This window comes from Cryptomeria japonica, chromosome 6 (genome assembly GCF_030272615.1).
Source record: "Cryptomeria japonica chromosome 6, Sugi_1.0, whole genome shotgun sequence".
Lineage (NCBI taxonomy): Eukaryota > Viridiplantae > Streptophyta > Pinopsida > Cupressales > Cupressaceae > Cryptomeria > Cryptomeria japonica.
In genome coordinates this window covers 103,010,467-103,016,586 of record NC_081410.1, presented here as the reverse complement: position 1 = coordinate 103,016,586, position 6,120 = coordinate 103,010,467, and positions in this window count along the sequence as shown.

Genomic DNA, 6,120 nt, shown 5'->3' with positions numbered 1-6,120 from the left:
AAAAAGTAGTTTTTTCTTTTCCGCCAGACAAGGCTCCAGGGCTGGATGGTTTTACGACTCTTTTCTTCCAAAAATGATGGGATGTTTTGGGCTCAGAATTGCTTGTAGTAACGGAGGAGTAAAAAAAAATCTCATCCATCCTTCGAAACTTCAACACTACAAATATTGCTCTTATTCCAAAAACAAAAGAACCAACTACTTTTGCAGATTTTAGGCCCATTTTGGTATGTAACACAATATACAAGATCATTACTAAAGCCATTTATCTGAGATTGCAGATTTTGAAAATCAAAATCATATCCCCAGAACAAGGTGGCTTCATTCCAGGAAGAGAAACCATGGAAGGTGTCTTGGCTGCTCTGAAGTGTTGCACTCCATTCACTCCAACAACAAATCTACTTTTGTAGTCAAATTGGATATGATGAAAGCTTGTGAAAAACTTAATTGGTCTTTTTTGTTTAAAGTCTTGAGCAAATTTGGATTTGCTGAAAAATGGTGTATTTGGATGAGGGCTTGCATTTCAGGAGCTCATTTCTCATTGTTAATTAATGGAGTTCCTGATGGTTTTTTTACTGCTTCGCAAGGTGTGAGACAAGGTGACCCCCTATCCTCATCTCTATTTATAATTATGGCAGAAGCTTTTAGCATAATTATTAAGTCTAAGCATGATGAAGAGCTTTGGAGGGGTGCACATATTGAAGGTACATCTGTGTCAGTTACACACTCTTTGTTTGTTGATGACCCACTGTTGTTCGGTAAAGCAAATGTTTAGAAGGAAAAGAAAATCAGGCAAAATTTGGACCTCTACATGGCGGTTTTAGGTCAAAGAATTAATGCCCAAAAATCTAAAATATATGTTTTTAATACAAATGATATAGTCACAAGGAATATTGTGGATTCTTTGGTTTTTTCTCCAGAATATCTTCCTTCCACATATCTTGGCATTCCATTTTTTGTTGGTGCCAATAAGCCAGCTTATTGGAAAGCTATTATAGATAGAATTAAGAATATCATATCCACATGGAAGGCCTGCTGGTTGTCTCTATTAGGGAGATTACTCCTAATAAAATTTGTCTTATCTGCCATTCCCAATTATTTCATGTTTGTCCTGAAAGCCCCTGTTGGAGTCATACAACAGATAGAAAAACTTATTAGAGGTTTCTTATGGAGGGATAATATGTCATAAGAATAGAAGATTTCGCTTATTTGAATTCAAGTTATGGGTCATGATAAGAGGGGAGGGGATGTTGGTCTACATGATCTATCTAAAAGGAATGTCGCCTTTGGAGGTAAACTTGTGTGGCAAATGGTCTCCAAACCAGGCACCAAGTGGTGTAGAATCATGCAAGAAAAATACTTGGAATCCTCAAATCCTTCTCGAGTCATTACAACCCTTGATCCCCTAAAAGGGTTAGCTGTTTGGAACTTCACGATGTCTTGTAGGCAAATTTTTATAAGATATGTTTCCTAGGAAGTCCATAATGGTGAGAGCATTCAATTTTGGGAGGATTCCTGGAATGGCCTACGTCCCTTAAAATTTTCAAAACTCTTTTTGGATGCCATCCCAATTATTAAAAATTGTTGGGGTTCGCTTTTGATAGATTATGTTAGTGGAGTGGAAATATTTTCCGGGAAAGCTATCTGGAAAGATCCTCTTGATCTTCCGATTAGAGATGATCAAAGGTCAAGTCTTCAGGAAATCTTATCTTCAAGAAGAGTGTATATTTCAAATCATGATGACAAACTATTATGGGCTCCATCTTAGGATGGCAAATATTCAATCAAAGATGGTTATGTGGCTGCCTAACATATGGAAAATCAGCAAGTGAAGAGTCAAGCTTATTCATTTTGCTGGAATAGTGTTGCAATTCCTAAAGCAGGTTGTTTTTTTTGGTTAGCATTAAGAAAAAGGATATTAACAAGTGATAAGTTGGAAAAATTATACATTACTAATTTTTTTCTCTTGTGTCCTATACAAAGCTAAAACTGAAATTGTGGATCATTTACTTCTTAGGTGCCCTTTTTCTCAGCAATGTTGGCTCCATGTCATGGAGAAATTAAATATATCTATGCCACTACCCTATACTTTATGGGAACTTTTTCAATCATGGCCTACTCTTTTCACAAAGTTTTTGTTTGCTAACATCTGGGTATTCCGGCAACTGTCATTTGGTCAATTTGGTGGGAAAGAAATAAAAGAACTTTTAGACAAATGGAATCCCCAATTCATTTGGTTTTAGAAGAAATTGAGAAATATGCTTCAAAACAGATTAATGCTCATATCAAGAATATAAGTAGTAATTTTAATTTTTCATCTTAGTATGGCTGCATTAGCAAAATTTGGAAAGATCTTACTATCCCCTCTTTCTGTGCCACATTTAGTAGGGAAAGTCAGTCAATCAACATAAGCTTAAATAAATGGCAACCTCCTTCAGTTGGCTTTGTCAAGTTAACTTTTGATGGTTCATCTAGGGGAAATCCTAGTGATTCAGGAATTGGGGTTTGTATTAGAGATCATTTAGGCTTTCTCTTGGCAACTAAGTCCTCTTCCATTCCTCCTAGAACTAATAATGTAACAGAAGCTCTTGCTTTACTATATGGACTGACATTGGCAAAAAAAAATAGATTTCACGAGTTGCATTTTGAAGGAGATTCCTCTATAATAGTGAAAGCTTGTATTTTCAGATGTTCATTTAACTAGAAAAATTCTTACATTTTAAAGCAAGCATAGTCATTAATAGACTCGTTTGAGGAATGTTGCATTTATCACATATTCAGGGAAGGTAATAGAGTGGTGGATGTTCTAGCCAATTTAGGTTGTGATAAGCTGGTAGTGGATTCTGCATCTCCACATTTCAAGTTAGAAAATTTTCCTCAACTTGCAAGCATTATCAATGAGGAAAGGAAAAATATTTAAATAGTTGACACACTCATCCTATCATCAACATCTCACCTGAATGATTTTACTCTGGCTTTGTTGAGCGAGCATTTAATGAAGTTTTCCATAATTGCAGCAAGTGGATTATAAGTATGGCATAATCGATTTTTTTATGCAATTCCATGTTGGAAGTACGATGGCGGTTTCCCTTTGAATTTTGTGAGATCTAAATCATTTCCATGTTTAATTTCACACATGTGGCATCCTCTGTCACCCTGTAGAATAATTAATAAGCTTAGTATTTAGCATATTACCCTTTCCTTCTATTTATTTCATAGCAGATGAAGATATGAAATGATTTTGGCAGAGTATGAGAATTTCAAGACAAACAGTGCTTTTACTGAGTTTCACTCATAACTAGCATATGCTTGCTTCTATAGTTTGTCTTGTTTTATTGCATTATGGACTACTCCCCAAGAAATTTCAGAGTGCTTGTGTTAATTTCTGATTGGGAAAATCCATTCGAGGACCATATTACTGAAGATCAGTTGGGTATTGTTTTCAACACCTCCTTTCAACACTGCATATGAAGCATCAAGCGGATTATTGGGGAAGAAATTATGTATCCACAAGAGAAAAGGTTTATCTTTCCTTCACAACTATGTTCAAAATTTCTCTCCAATATAGTGGATTTGTTGTAGTCTTGGGTTCCCTTGGAAAATGTCATTCATAAAATAATTCGAGCAGATTACTTGAATGATAATCGACTCTTGGATGTCATCCATCAGTATGATCTGTGGAATGGTCAGGCAAGAGTGGGTGGACTTTTCTCCAGGCAGCTTTTGCTCACACATAAGGAATATCCAACAATATTTGATAGCATAAAGTGGTCTCTTTCCTTGCAAAATGTGAGACCCTTCCAAATTGTTGCCCGTAATGTAGGGAGAAGCTTAAACCCATAATTAAAAAGTAGAATTTTCTCTAAAATGCATGCCATCCTTGCAATTTTAGGTCATGATCATGGACAAATAGAGTCATCTATTATTTCTCCGATAATGCCAGTGGGTGATGAAATTTATATGTAGGTGAACAATACTTCTCCTCCTCCTTGACTCTCCTTTGATCAAATTAATGAAATCCACAATTCACTGATTGAAGATCTGATATCGGCCTTTGTTGCACTCAATATCGGTGATGGATTTTTGTCAAGATTACACAAATTGGAGAAGTAATCCTTGACACTCACCCCAGGTTCAAGGATCAGCTCGTCATTGTTGGTTATGGGTTCTTAGCATTTGCAGCATATGGAGATATAATTTTGAAGATCTATTCTAGATTGGGGCCTTCCGATTCAACTCATTAAGTCATTGCAGTATCGGTATGGGAGTCATTTGTATTTCAGCTCTATATAACCAGTTTTGTGAGCACTCCCGTAAATTATTAAATTAGTTTGCATACCAGTTCTTCCCGGTATAACATATCCGGTTACATCTGCGTTCTGATATTTAATGCTCTGATAACATAATCGGTTTTTTGTTTACTTTTTCCTCTGTGGTCTGATACTTCCATCTGCTATCTAGTATCATCAGTGTTTCGGTTTCACATCTTCATCGATAGCAGGTGCTAGTTTTTTTGGTATCTGGTATCAATTTTGGTGGTGGTGATTTTGTTGTACCGGTAAAGGAGTCTCTGCGGTAACCGGTTTCAGTTTTGGTGGTTGTGATAATTTTGTACCAGGATTATAGTCCCAGACTAATTCAATTGATTGTGTTCCTCTTTCAATGCTTCACAAATACTCGAATATGCTCTCTGGTCACTAGTGATGGTAGGTCTACAATGCTCAGGTTTCCCCTGACAATTTTATCAAGATCATTGATAACAAGTTGTTGGGGCCAATTCTAGGATTTCTCTTAGTTTATATTGTTCCACTATTCTCATCTGTGGCCTTTATGAGGTTTCCAGGGGTTCCTTATAGCTCCATTTTTTCTTTCTCCTTTGTATCTAAGCAAGGATATAGGTTTTTCTTCTTGGTTCTTTCCCTATTGAGCTCTTGAATCAGTTTTCTTATTTATATATATCTGTGGCTTGCCACTTTTGCCAAAAAAATAAAAAATAATGATATATTATTGGCGAATTAATTTAGGTTTCAACAATAAAATAAAAAATGGCAAATTTGATCCAATCATGTATCGAATATTGTGGCAAATCTTTGAGTTAAAAAAAATAATAAAATAAATTCTCCGGTGATTTAAATGACACTAAAATAAAAATTTGTAAAAATGTGGCGATTCGAGTCACCTTAAAAGTTGAACTTATTAGCCAGATTTTGATATTTAAAATTCAAAAAATAGCCAATTGGTGAATATTAGCCACTAAAAGTTTCACTGCTTGGAGGCATTCAAGTCTTGATACCCTTTGCAATAATTTTACCTTGAAAATTGATTCAAACCCATATCAACATCCTAAAGAATAGGAATTACATTTTTTAAACCCTAGATAGAGTGTAGCACTTGTGGGAGCTTTGTAACCACAATGACCAACCCTTATGATGAAATATGAATTGTTATTTACAACTTCTAGCTCTTAGCATGTGGTGGTAGCTCAAGTCTTTGTAATTTTCAAAATCAAAAATAGAGATCCATGTTTGTAGATATGGCTAGGAACAATCTCAATAACCCTCCTAATTAAAATAGGGTCACCCATACCCCTTCATTAGATTTACATTTCAAATCATCTTCAATAGAAAAAATAAGGATCTCATGGGTGAGAATTTTTTTATAGAATGTTATTGTAGACACCTAAAATTGCCCTATCTTATTTAAATAAATATTTTTATTTATTTAATTATTTTGTCCTTAGCCTTCTATTAATTAAATAGATTCTTATTTATTTAATTCATTCATTAATCTTTTTCTAGCCTTTCCCTATTTAAATAAATATTTTTATTTATTTAAATTATCCTTTCCCTAAATTAAATAAATATTTTATTTATTTATTTGGTCTCACTTCTTCTATTAATTAAATAAGTCTTTATTTATTTAATTAATTCATTAACTTTTTCCCTCCATGACACATGTTATTTATCTCTTAATTATTCTACCTACCCCCTTCATATTTTATTATTTTTCCCACCCACCCTTTAATCCTAATCGACCATTTATTCTTTCACATTTTAATCTTATCCCTCCATTTTCTAAAGTGTCTTCTATATAAGAGGATTCCTTTGTCCTTTCAATCCTAAT